The 14,169-nt window shown below is 46.6% G+C and overlaps 1 protein-coding gene across 14 annotated transcripts in view; it reads left to right on the top strand.

Moving 5' to 3' along the window:
- Window positions 1-11,999: 11,999 nt before the first annotated feature.
- Window positions 12,000-14,169, top strand: part of LPP (LIM domain containing preferred translocation partner in lipoma) — a 348,295-nt gene continuing 346,125 nt past the window's right edge. For 11 of the 14 annotated variants that reach the window (XM_074833995.1, XM_074833993.1, XM_074833992.1 and 8 more), the window contains exon 1: window positions 12,402-12,484. The gene's annotated coding sequence lies outside the window, so the exon portion shown is untranslated. Of the gene's footprint in view, window positions 12,077-12,401; window positions 12,485-14,169 lie in introns of those variants that run through there. The other 3 variants (XM_074833994.1, XM_074833988.1, XM_074833999.1) reach the window with 2 other exon arrangements.

Raw genomic sequence — 14,169 nt, 5'->3', positions numbered from 1 at the left:
TCCAGAAAGCACTGAAATACAGTGAAAGAAGAAACTTCATGAATCAGCTCGGTGTGTATTGAGGTCAGTGAGGAGGAAGGCAGAAGGACATTAACATGAGAAGAGTCATTTATTAAAATGCCGCAGCCCTGAGAAAGAAAAGCAGGAATTGTTGATTTCGGAGACAATGTACAACAACTGCCAGACAGGGGACTTCCCTTCTCTCCTGGAGTATGACCTCCTCTCATACTTTAGCTGTTCTGTTTTATATCTGTATGTTGTAGTTCCCAAACCCTCACAGCTGCGTTGCTCTGCAATATTTTTATGTAATGCATTTATTTTAACAGCTTCTCTACATGGACTGTGTGCAGTTCTTTGGGGACAAGGCCATTTTTCAAAGTTAGTGCTGTAGAGACAATAAAAAAGAGTTAAAACAGATTAGAGTTTTGACTCTTACTATATATCAGGGAAATCTTACTGGAAACCTCAGACAGATGCACAGTAAAAAGGCTAAGCGCGCTGCTTCTGTGATATATTTGTCTGAAATTGCTAGAAGACTCATATAACTTTTCCCTGTTTGCACTTCAGAAACAGATTGCTTCACTTCTTGATCCAAAGTTTGAGCAGTTCATGCTTGAAAAACTGCAAACAAAGGGGCATTGGCTGATAATCATGTAATTGTGCTTTTTTTTTGCTTTTTTTTTTAGTGTATCTTGACAGCACATAAATCATTGTAGCTTTCCAGATAGTTGTAATGGTAGAGCTCTGCTCCCAAGATTTTAAGGCAAAGCCTCGCAATATGAGGACTGAGTATCAGCTGAGCCATGGCAACTATCACTGTCAGCTTAGCTGACAATAAAAGGAGGTTAAGCTAAACTGCACAGACTGCAAGCCTATGCTCCGCAAAGTCACATTGATTTTGTTTATTAGGGCTCAGAGGGAGCACATGGAGAGTTACCACAGCTCAGCTGATATATGGTAAGTTGTTAAGCTTGTAAGTCTTGAGTCCCTGTTTTCTGATTCAGATCTGACACAGGAAATGGAAGACAATAATTAATGAGTGGAAGAGGAGATATGTCTTTACAATAGACAGAGATGGTGAGATAACCTTATTACATATTTCATTGGATCTTTTACCAAACAGATGATAGACTCATTATAAAGGGTGCACAGAACAAAGGGAACATTGACATTTAAAGAGATTCTGCTCCGGAAAGCAGCCACAGAATTGGCATTATGGTTTTCCGTGACTTTTGTGTTTGGTTTTCGGGTGAAGGAACAGTTTTGTGTCTATTAGACCTGCAAACTGTTGCAACGTGGGAGTTAGTTACACTGATTTTGAGTCTGATGAGAGTTTGGTCTTGAAGTACATTTCTGTTTCTTTCCTCTCTCTCTTTTTGCCTTTTTTTTTTTTTAAAAAAACCTTTTTTTTCCATGAAGGCCAGGTATCAGCAGCTTTTCCTCCATTGTTTTCTTTGTTTTATTTTTCTCATTTGTTCACAGGGTAGGGCTGCTTTTCCTGCTATATTGTTGCTGCTTCAGAGCTGCCTACACACAAGCTTATATCAGCTTAGTTCAACCAGTGTGAACTTTTGCATCTGATGCACTTTATCAGCTGTAGAATGTCTTATTCTCGTTAATTTAAAAAAATTTTCTAACCAACCAGAGCTGAAAAAACAGCTCTTTGATACTTAAATAAGAGAGTCTGCACAGCCTTGTGCCCTGATTTAGTTAAAACTTCTTAAAGCTGCACTCTTTTAAATTAGTGTGATTTGGTATTCACTCAATGTCTTGGAAATATCATGCCGAGCTTGTACAACCTATTGTCTTTGAGTTATATCCTCAGTAAGATATAGTAAAAGCCTTTGTTTTCAGTGAGGCTGGAAAATAAGAATTTCAGTGCTTGTCGGCTCAAAGTATCTAAGTGCGCTGGTGGAACTGAAGCAGTGACAATACTAGAATAAGTACATGGGGTGAGACAAAAACGCATCTGGCTCAGTGTCACATCTCCAGACGTGTTTCCTTACATCTCTCTGGCAGAGCACCCTCGGCAGACTCTGCAGCTCCCTAGGTGTCTTCGGGAACTGGGTGCTGCCTGGGTGCTTTTGGGATCACTTGGAAAGTGAAGCATTTTAAGCTATTTTAAGTCTCCTATGAAAATCTGTAGGTAACACCCAAACAAAAGGCTGTAGTGAGGCCATTTTGCTCTTTCTGAAATGACGTTTCTCAGAATTTGGGTTCAAAGGAAATTGCAACTTTCCGGTTTGATTCAGGAAAACATGAAATGTCAGATTTTTCTGTGGAATAGAGATTTCAGTGTTCATTCAGCTCAGCCAGCAGGTGAGGAGAAGCTTAACAGTAGCACACAGAGTTAGTGACCACCACAGTAATCCCTTGAGCAAAGAGCACATGAGGCTGGAAAGCTCTGAAAGGGAAGTCAGAATGACCCTAACAGAAAACCTTTCCTAAAGGAAACCACATCTGTTCAAGCTGGCATGCAGGACTGTTCTCAAGAGGAGCAAGATGCAAAGTTCAAGGGAACTGCCTGTGAAGACGCACCGTGTCTGCACTGGGGTTTATATAATGAGCCTCGGCGCGAGGAAGCTCTTTGTTCTATTTACAAATCCCTGTATTACTGACAAGGAAACTTCGGTGGCTGCCTTCCAAACACAACAATGAGGAAAGAAAGAAAGGTGGGTTTTTCTTTGTCTTGCAGCTCCCATAAATCCCCTCCTATTCTGAAATGTGATTTTTTAAAATTATTTTTTCCCCAATGTGTAACCCCATCATACATTTTACAAATATAATTACAAAGCAATCAAACATGGGAGCAGTAATGAAGAGTGTAGCAAGGAACGCTGAACCTATTTGTTTGAAAACTCCACAGGTGCTGGTTACAACTGAAACACCAACGTTATTGTGTCTGAAGAATATTGTTTCAGCCATGAAGAGGTCAAATACCGGAGAACATTCTTGGATTTTATGTAAGATTTAAGTCAGACTTGTTCCTCAAAGACAACTTTATAAACCAGCTTCTCTGATACAAAAGCCCTCAAACCCTGAGAAAGCTCAGGGTGAGATGGGAACACCAAGGGAGAGGATAGAACAGAGGTCGGAAAATCATGAATAATGCAGAGAAAAGGAATAGGGAATGATTAATCACTGTTTGCTATAGCATGAGAACACTGATACTCATTTTTTAAAAAAATCACAATCATTTTTCTGTGCAGCAACAGGCTCTTATTAAAGAGACTTCACTAAGCCAGTCTCTGGGACTCTGACTCTACCACTCAGACACTTTTCTGTACTCCTCAGTAAATACTTAGACTGAACGGTGTAGAGCTGTAATGTCCTCTGGGAATTAACCCTTGGTACCTGTTACTAAACCCATTCTGTATATTTACTGGTGAACAATTTGACTCTAGACTAACACCAAGCTGCAGTTCTTACGCTGTTCTTGTTATTCAGTGAAAAAGTTATCCTGTGAGATCCACGTCTTCATCTTTAGCTATTAACAAGTTACCATTTAGTTTCCTAGGTATTTTGGGGAAAAAGGCATTCAACTGATAAAAGCACATTACAAAGAGCTACAAGGTAGGGATAGTCCTTCTGAGTGTTGTTCAAACTCCATTTCAGACATCAGGAGTCCTTTATCTCAGCTCTCTATCTAGGAAAATATTTACCCATTATAATGATCTAATCACAGGAAGAGGCCAGGGCTCGCTCTATTTTTTCTAGCTTGCCTGCCTGTCTCATCATGGGGTGAGGCTTGATGCAGGGTGTGTACCAGTCCCAGATCCTTATGCAGAGCTTGCAGCTGATGTTCAACACCAACAGCGTCAACTGGTGCAATACTCTGGGTGGCCATGACACAGTCCCAGTGCTTCCTAACGCTTCTTTGTGACATCCAGCTTCTTTGTCAGCGCCGTGTGTGCAGAGTGGCCACCTCATCTAGGCATCTCCCAAGCAGCGCCGACGTGGTTAAAGCAAGGCTGAATAGCTTGTTTTTCCTACCTGAAGGTAAAGAATGAATGAAAGGTCTTAATTGGAAGGCACCAAAACCAGTCTGTTTAGGACAAAGGAAGAGCAGGAGAGAGCCCATATGAAGTCTTGGATATTCAAAGAGTTGACCTGGCTGATTCTGCTGTGTTCCCACAACCGAAGGTGGAGGTTGATCTCTCTGATTGTAATAAGATAGGGTAGGAATAGTTATATTCTTAGGTTGCTTGTTGCCTTAAACCCTCCTTCTCTGTAATGTTAAATAAAACAAATACTTCAAGAATATAGGTCATTATCCCTGGTCAGCTGCCCAAAGGGAGTGAACAGAGGGTGGTAAACAACTGACACATGGGTGTAGCCAGCTTTTGATTTAGTAGTGGAGAAAAGTGTCATTTTTCAGCCTACGCTTGGGAAGGGTGAGATGTCGAACATGTGAGATGGGCCTCCAGAAGTCCTGCAAATGCTGGAACCATGTGGCAGAAACATAGGCAGGATAATGCAAATACCAAATGAAAACTTTTTCTTTTTTCCCCTGCAGTAGGTGTGGGCCTGAAAAATATGGGTGATGCCAAACTGTCAGCTTTCCTGAAGTTTTGAAGCCATTTGACCCTTTTTAAAATCTCTGTGTAGAACAGGTATTTCTCAGTCCGGACTGCCAGCCCTTGCTCAGACTGTTACCATGGTTCTGCAGCTGCGGTGGCTGTGGTGGGTCTATAGCATCAAACATGTAATTGAAGTAGACGTGTCCTGCAAGAGGGGAAAGGATAAATGTAGGTGACTCTGACATCTTATGCACTTTCCAAGGCACCAGTGAGATCATAAGGTTTCTCTGGTGCAGCCATCTCATAATAGCTGTGCACAAACTCAGTGTCCCTGGGTTATTATGTTGAAAGGAGGGGAAGATGGTGCTCCCAATGCACGTTTATTCTCAAATTGTATGCTAGATTAGAGACAAGCAATTTGGAAGAGATCTATGAGCAATCTGGTTTAGCTCTCTGCAGACATTCCTCTCCAGCCGCAAGCAGCTCATGAGCAGCTCAAGCCCAGCTCCAGTGCCAGGGATCTGTCACCTCACTGGCAGCGAGGATGGGCTGGCTCCTCAGTGATCCAAATTCTTGATGGTGTGAGGAAATGTGCATGTGGGGATGGTTCAGCTCAGGGCTGCTGGGGTGCCCTGTGTTGCCTTTATGTCCCACAAAGGAATGAGGCAGATGGAGCAGACTGTGGGCAGAGATGCTGTTGGTCAAGGTCAAACACATGGGTTATAATGGGCCTATAAAAATTGTTGCTCCAATCTATACTTATGTGCTATAAGGTATACAGAGCTCTTGGGGTAACTAATGGAGGTAGCAAGTCCATCACTTTATTATCTGAGTGTGTTCTCCCAGAGGCTGGGAAGGGCTGTTGCCTCTTTTTATAGATGATGTACTGAGTCACAAAGCTCCAGAGTCACTGGGGAGGAACACGTTGGATAAATGTTTCTCATTAGAAAATGTTTATTTGTCAGACATGATTCCTTTCATGTTGTGTGTGTGGGAGTGTATCCATTTCAGCAAGACACTCTAGGAAACGTTTTCTTGGAATCTGCGTGGAATTTCTGGCCAAAGTGGTCCTCCACTGTGGCATGGTCATTCCCTGGGGTGGCTGGGAGACTGTAGGTTGGGTCTCGGAGCTGAAGCTGGCAAGACGGTGAATTCAAGCAGGCAGAACAGTACCCTGATCCTTAGTCAGTTCTGACACTGTGATTTGTTTTTCATTGCATGCTTTTTGTTTTTTATTACAAGGGAGAAAAGTCCTCCAAAAATGTTGAAAAGTTCTGGTTTTGTCACAGTAGAGATGGGAAAGCTTCCAGACTCTCCAAGATATTGGCAAATGGTGGAAGCTGTTTCCATCTTAGCTCAATCTGCAACTTTCCCAAGGTCCCACATCTGCTGTGTTGCAGAGCAGGAGCCTTAACCCCCTTTTCCTACAAAGAAAACGATGGTACACAGACTGCCTAATCACGTAGCTGAGAATGGGCAAAGCTGGCAGCCAAGAACTGGAGACCCAGCAGCTATGTCCTCTCCTTTTGACTTCATTGTCCTCTGTTTACAAGCTGGTCTGTCAAACTGGTCACAACCCCCAATTTTCATCCCTTATATGATCTTAAACTCTTGCTTCTTCAAGACTTGAAACTATTTAGGACCTCTGTAGGAGATGGCTAGGGATTTTGAAGCACTCTGTGGAAGACATCTCCTGAGCCAGCAAATCTAGACCTTTGCTATTGCACAGGGCACTGTCTTATGGCATGGGATTTGGGCCCACCTAGTCCTCCTGGAACATCCACCTCAAGTTATTCATCTTTGACATTAGCCAAACTGCACAGCTTTTGATTTCTTAAACTCTTCCCATCAATCAGTCCTGTAGTTCTTCCCTCACGTCTGCCCAAAGCTCAGGGAAATGGAAATGTCCAGGGGCCAAGCAGAGAGTTCAAGTTTTGTTCAGATGAAAACCATCAAGAGAAAGAGTGTACTACCTCTGAGCAGGGAGGCCAGAAGGTCACTGGTTTATTTTGCAGTCTTGTCAAACACCTCCTCTCTGATCTGTTGCTCACCATAGCTCAGACTGGTTTTCATCCAGAATAGCTCTTCATATTTTAATTTTGGATTTGGGGGGGGGGGTTGTTATTTGGTGTTTGGGTTTTGGTTTTTTTTTTTTTTTTTTTTTTTTTTTCTGTGTGAATCATTTCTCTTACATTTCACCAAGGGGAATCTAATTTTCTCCTTTCCTCTCTTCCTAATATTTTGGATCTCTAGGTGTAGAAACACTACACCCATCTTCCCTGGTTGAAGGAGTTACATGCAAAATTCACAATTGGCATTTCTAGCTTGCAGAGATTATATTTATGTGGCTGTTCACATTTTTACATGCTGTAACTCTGTTTACTTTAGGAGAAGAGCCCACAAAATTGATGAGTGAGGCAACATATTTAAAATATACATCTTGTAAATGTGTTAATGACTATATAGGCTATAGGTCCCTGTGGAAATAAGAAAAGGCATTCTTTTAATAAACAATGGAGTGCATCCAGTTTTTCTTCCTACTTAAGTTATTTCCAGCACATTCAGTAAAATGCTACCAGATTCAGTAATATTTGTCTCTTTCTTGGCTTCTTACATACATAGCTTTCTTCCTTGACAACAAGTCCAAGATTTTTTGGAGCCAAAGCAGGAATGATGATGTGTTTTTGTTGTTGTTGTTCTTCTAACCAGCTGTCTCTGCTCATCTTGCTGTCACTAGCAGAAGACATCTGCTTAGTACATTCAATATTTTTGCTTTGATTCTCAACAGGGAGGTCAGAGCCTATGCAAAAATGTCCCCCGAAATATTTGTTACTGCAAACATTTCTCTTAAGAATGGGGTACTTCTTTGTTTATTCGGTGTAGACTCTGTAAAGAATTTGACCAATTCCCTTCCTGTAAAACAAAGCACTCATGATTTCAGTGCTAAAATCTGGACAAGAGACATTTACCATTAGCGAGATACTGTGCAAGATACCAGATGGTGTAAAATACAAAGTCCAGTGACTTCTGCTTTAATTGTATCACATCACTCTGATGAGATATTCTAAACCTGCTTTTTTTCCCCAACTAAGCTGAGACCCAGAATGTGAGCGTTCTTAATGAAATTGTCAACTTCTTTACCAATTCTGTGTGCTAATTTAATCAAAATTGATTAAGAAAATGGAGCAGTGCTAGTTATGGTTTGCCTGTGGCCACAGAGCTCCAGGCAGTTCTTTCTTCTAGGCACTAGCAACCCTCCTTCCTCATTAACCAAAGATCCAGTCTAGCAAAACACTTCAATCCTTAAATCCACCCCTGTTCAACAGAATGCTTAAACCTAAGCTAAAATCTCTGGGCTGAAATTGGATTTAAGTATGTCCTTAAAATTAAGCATGCTACACTGGCACATTGCTCAACTGCATTTCTCAGCATCGGGATTTAGCAGTTTTACAAAGATTTACCATTCCTTCCAAGTGTGGCACAGGCAGCTACGGCCCAGACGGTGGATGGAGCTGAGCGGGAGCTGAGCCTGAAATGGGTGCAGGGCAGTTTATAGTTTCCTGAGCTACCCAAAACTCACTGTGGCCAACAGTGAAATGATATGGAATTAGATATGACTGATCGTCAGGTAAAACCGATCATCTGGTGAACCATGTGCAACTCAAAGATGTGTACAGAGACGCAGGGTTTGATGATGGTTACTATTTCCGATATACTTACAGAAAGTTGCAGAGGTTGTTGGAAATTGTATTTCTCATCAGTGAAGATTCCCTTGGGGTTCTGGCCCAGACTCAATCACTGTCAGTGATCTGTGACTTAGTAATGCTTGCCCAGTACGTGCCTTGCATTCCTGTCTGGATGCAAAAATGCCTGCAAAATGGGGAACGACAAAGCTTGGCTGTTCCTAGATTCCTTCCACCAGGCAGCAAGCATGTGTGTATCTCTAAATCAGGAACATGCACCCTGGTTAGAAATGAATTCAGGCTTGCAGGTTGAGTCTTTTCTCTCCTGTCTGCCTAGTATCCATGCTGGTGTTTCCTCATTCCTTCCCCAGTGCCACAGGAATGCTATTGCTGTGAGCTCAGACTTTGCATGTGCTTCCAAGAATACCCTGTGGAGACCGAAGGGTCAAGTGTGCTGCTGCAGTGTGTCTGGATGGAAATGGGTGTCCTCATGGTGAGGTGGGTGAAAAGTGCTGCGGTTTGGGGCAGAGGAGTCTCCAGTTGATCTAAGGCTAATTGCGTCTGATCTTTGTCTGAAAATTAGGTGGCAACTCTCCCAAGAACACGTGCTTAGTGTGTTTTCCAGCCTCTCTGGCTTTTACACACGGAAGGATTAGTTCACCAGGTGGGCGACTTTCCTGTTGTTCTGGAATTGTTGCTAGTAAGGGAATACGTCAGATCCCCACAACTTCATCTGATTAAGAGTTGAACTGCAGCAAAATGACTTGAGTTAGAGATTAGGAAAGTTTTTCTAACTGTAAAGCTCTGGAATGGATCCTCTAGATATCCTTACGAGCAGGGTAGGTGAACTTCTGGTATGGTTTAGGCAATGCTGCTCCTGCTTTATGGCCTGAGGGATGAATTCCTGTGGTTTCCTAAGGGTTCTTCCCATCCTGGGTTTGTTTTGATGATTTTTGTATCTGAAAGCAGAGAACCGAAAAGCAGAGACCCAAACTCTGAAAAGCAAGGTTTCACCTGCTGAATTCTGGAAACTTTGTACAGAACCGGCTTGCATGCAGTCTGATGGGGGGTCATGGTGTGTCATTCCCTGCACTCAACCTTGTGCTACGGGTTTATAAGGGCTCCTCCAGATGCGAGGAGGTGAACCGACTGCTCTAAAGTCATACAACACAGGAAAAGTAGGAACAGAGTCCAGGTTTCCAGGCTTCTAGTCACGCACCTTAACCACTAAAAAACTTCATTTCCTTGAATTAATATTGGCCCAGGCTGACTCTTGTATTACTGCCTCCTGAGTGGCCTATGCAATGTCAGGCATTTCAGTCTTTCGCTGTTTAATTCATTTTGCTGCTATGGTGCAGAGTGCAGTAGATATTACCGAAAGAATGATTGCACATTGCCAGTATTTTTGATTCTTTCCAGGCAAAGAGCAGATTTTCACAGCCAGGCTCAACACCTTGAATTTTCTACTTTCATTTCCAAAGTGTATGATACTGGTCATGATAGGAAACTGAAAAAAAATAGAAAATTCACACTGTGCTTGACAAGGCAGTGACCATTCTGGGCAGCGTGTTACAAGAGTAATGGGCTGCGAATCAAACTTCTGCTGCTGTGCTGCAGAGGATTAGTCACAGTTCATCTGCCTGCAAAATGGAGGTAGTAGTAGTTACTATCTCACACTCCGGAGGCTCAAAGCTTAAAACTTTTGGGATCATTCAAAGGAGGCTGCTATGGATGTGCAAAGTATTCTCTCTTCTGTTAACATGACTGGAAAATTGCATAAGCTTGATGGATAAAGAAGCAATAATTGTTGGATATGGGACAAGGAAAATATTTGACCACTGGTTTTCTCTGAAATACAAAATGGAGAACACTTGTCTCTCATCTTGGGCCAAACAGTTTCTTTTAGTTTTCAGATGCTTCCCCTAGAAACCAGTTGATACAACACAAGGGTTGTTGCAGATTTTCAAGAAAGATCGAACAGAGAAGAAAAAAACCAGGCCACAATCCCTCTGTAAATCTGTTTCTCTGGAGCATTAAAAATCTGGGCTCTGTCAAGAGCCCCACCAAGCTGACATATATGAGTGCCAGGAAGTCCCTCGTGCTGACTGCCTGCCCCCAAAAATACCATCAGGAGTTGTCCTCCGAGCGCAATGAAGAAGGAGCATGACCTTCCAGCCTGCTGGTCAAAGCACTCAGCTGGAAGGAGACACATGAACTGTAGGTTCTCCAGGGAGGGAACTGAACCCAGGTTTACAGGGCCTCAGGCAAAGGCTTTGCCTGCTCAGCCTGTGCTGGTGCTACGGTCTCATTCACCCGGACTTTAGAAAGCAGCCATGCCCGTGTCTTTCACAACAGGCCATGTTCACAGAGCGCTATCGGCTCTCGAGGTACACCTACGGCACGGGGCCCTGGTGACTCATGCGCTATTCTGCTTTGGTTTTGGATCTCAGCAGGGTTTAAACACAGGGTAGGCGGCTAGGACAAGGCTAGGGTATTTCTAGTCATAGTCATAACGCTTAGAAACGTCTGTGGCTGTGACTGACGGGCTCACGCAGATTTAGCTGCAGTGCTTCTAAGATAGCATCTGGTCCTGGCAGCCCTCTCCATCCCTCGGGAGGAATTTAGCACCCCTGGTTCAGGGGCCAATGCAGGACATCAAACCAACCACAGATGGGGGATTTGTACCCAGGACTGAATTTGAGCTAACTCATGCTTCCCCTGCTGTGGGGGCCTGCTGTGGAAGGGGTGTCCATTGGGGTGGGGTGGCATCTCCTGGGGTCTCCACTCTGCCAGAGCACTTGGGTCAATCTTGAGCGTGCTGTAGACACTTTGGCAGCCAGGAAAGAGGGAGGGAGGCTGGATCATAACTCTGTACTCCAGCTTCTAAGTCTTTTAGGCACTTAATGTCCTTTTTTGGGTCCTTACGTGCAAACTTTCCCTCCTGGGGCTGTCAAGCAGTGACTGTGGACATTAAAGCTAGTAATGGATAAGATTGTAAACATCTTCTGAAAGTGCACAGCAGAGCCCTTTATCGTCGTAATGAAATACATTTAAAGTGCTTAAAAACTCATCCAGAAATCTCTTTCCAAATGAGTAAGGCTTGGCAACTCTCCCCTCCACAGCCTGAATGCAATGTAACCCTTCTGTCTTCCCGTTCTCTTCAGGGCACATGCAGATACCCAACAGCTACTTACAGGGTAGCATTCCATTATAAAAACAATCACACTCGAAATCCGAATTATTTTAATTGCAGTCCTTATAAATAGCCACAAAACAATCAAACAGAAAGCGATCAGAAAATAGCTTCCCTTCCCCCTCTCCTTAGTATGCTCGACAGGTTTTGCTTTGAATCTCTGAGCAGGCAGCTCCTTTGTAACTCCGAGCACCTTTCACCTCCCCCACTTCTTTAGGCGCCCCGCTTGGGGAAGCACAGGGAAGAAGTTGGTTGGAAAAGCACCCCAACAAAATCATAGGGAGCCCCGGACAAAACTTCTCTGTGAAAAGCTGAATACTGCAAATCACGGTGCGCGTTTCTGGGCCTAACCCCCCCCCCCCCCCCCGCCCCGGTTACAGGGCAGGAGGGTGATGCCCGCGGGGTCGGGGCTGCCTCCAGCCCCGTCGTCCCCCTCCGAGGTACCGGTAGCTGCCGTCCCTCGCCGTGCGGCGGCCCCGGCCCCGGCCCCAGCCCCAGCCCTTACATGGACAAATCTGCCTGCAGGGAAAGGCAGGAATTTGGGCCCTTGACGTCAGCCCCGGGCAGAGCGCAGCAGCCCGGCGGGGCGGGAGGCAGCGGCCGCCGCTTTCGCTTTTTGTTTTGGGGGCGTCCCGCCGAGATCGGGGCTGCCGCCCCCCGCTTCCTTCGCCCGAGGGGAGGTAAGGGCCGAGGGGGGGGCACGGAAGGGCCGGGGGGAGGGATACGGGAGGTGGGAGCGCCGCGGCCGGGGGGATGCGGAGGGGCGCGGGAGGGGCTGGAAGGACCGGAGGGAGGGATGCGGGAGGGCGGAGCGCGGGAGGGGCTGGCCGCGGGGATGCCGGGGGGATGCGGGTACAGAAGCAGCGAGCGCGGGAGGGGCCGCCCGGGGGACGCGGCGGGGCAGCGGCGCGGGGCGCGGAAGGGGCCGGCGGGCGGAAGGGGCCGGCGGCGGGGCCGAGGGGCGGGCGCGGCGGGGCGGTCCCGGGCACGGCCGTGGCCCCGCCCCCGGCCCCGCCTCCCCCCGCCGCCTCCTCCCGCCGCCGCCGCCGCCGCCGCCGCGCTCGCCTCCGCTGCCTCCTCCCCCCGAGGTATTGTTGCAGATAATAACTTGCCCCCTTCCTCTTCCCCCCCCCCCACCTCTCCGCCCGCCGAGGCAGCTGTGCAACAGCTGGAGCCCCCGGTCGGGGCGGGGAGCGCTGCCGACCGCCCGGGGGGGGCCGCGCCTGGCTCCTCCCTCCGCCCGGGGCGCCGCGGCCGCCGGAGGGGGGACGGCCCGGCCCGGCCCGGTGCGAGCTCGGCGATGGGGCGGGGGCAGCTCTCGGGTGCGGGGCAGGGCTGAACTTCCCCGGTACTTCAGCGGCCCCGCCGCACGCCTGCCCGCTCCGCGGTGAGCGGGGGCTGCCTGCGGGCCGGGGTCCCCCCGGGACGGCCGGGCTCGGTGCTACCGGCCGCAGGTGCACCCGGCCGGGGCCGCTCCGCTCCGAGCGGCTGCAGCGCGGCCCCGCCGCACCTGGTACCCGCCGACCCCTCGGCCGGGGCTCGGTAGTAAATAAGTTGAATAAAGCCCTGGCAGGTTTTTATACGCCAGGGGAGGCCCATCCTTCCCCAGCAGGTAAGGACGTAAAAGTTTCCCACACCCTTACGTCATCCAAGGCTTTTTTTTTTCTTTTTATATATATTTTTTTTCCCTCCCCCTTCCAGCTGCCCTCCCCTTCTGAACAGCCAAATCTTATTCCTGCCATTGTTCAGGAGCACACTCTATGCCCTGGGGCTGTGCTGGGGAGAAGGCAGTGCTCTGGAGTAGGAGGTGTTGATGGAGAAACTCATGCTGTAATTGCTCTGGCTACTGTACCTCGAGGTGCCGTTTGGCCCTGTTGGTGAAACAAGTAAGCGTTGAGTTCTCCTGCTTTGTTTTGATTATTTTTTTTGTTTGTTTTGTTTTTTTCCTACACCTGTACAAGTTGGTTTTTTGACCCAGTTGTTTTGTTTTGGTTTTGGGTTCCAGTTTGGTATCTTTCTGTCGAGAGGCAATTGATACACAAAAGTTTTAAGAGCTTGCAGGAACCATCACAGGCTTGCAGATGTGTCGTCCTGCACATCCACACCACCACGGCCCCTGCGCACAAAGTGGTTTTGACCCATGTGAAATGCAAGGTCTCACGTGGAAGTGTGAAGTTTTTGGAAACACTACATTTGACAATTTCTTTACTTCCTTGGACTCATTTACCTGTAGAGTTTGTGCTTATTCTTTCCATGAATGATTTTTGGGGCAAGATTGTGAGAGAGAGCAGGGAGTCACTGGTTGTCTGGGAGCTGGGTGGTAAGAGCAGGTGCTGGCTTACCAAGTAATTACAGATATGGGACATTAGGAAGGCAGGGGGATACATGGAGCCAGGGAACAGGACACAGGATTTCATCTCTATGTTAACAGTGCAGCTGTGTTCATGCTGGAAAATGTTGGTCACTGTCATGTGTGTAACCCAGCCTGCTGTGCAGCAGTGCAGTTTGGGGATGTGAGGGACTTTCTGGTAATCCCCACCCTTGCTGCAGCAGGACTGGTCCAGGCAAGGCTAAGTGATACTCTGGAATATGGGATTTCCCTCAGGAAATCTTTCTATCTGAGGATAAAGATTTACTGTTGAAAACTTCTCTCTGCCAGCTGGCCTACTCTATCCTCCTGCCTACCCCATGACCTTTCATCCTATCACTCCTAAATTTATTAGCTCTGTTATTCCCTTTTCAGTTGTTTAGCCTTTGTCAGAGGGTTTTTCCC

Source organism: Strix aluco, chromosome 9, assembly GCF_031877795.1.
Source record: "Strix aluco isolate bStrAlu1 chromosome 9, bStrAlu1.hap1, whole genome shotgun sequence".
NCBI classification, from domain to species: domain Eukaryota; kingdom Metazoa; phylum Chordata; class Aves; order Strigiformes; family Strigidae; genus Strix; species Strix aluco.
Note: the sequence above shows the minus strand (reverse complement) of the source record. Positions and strands in the feature narration are given on the sequence as shown.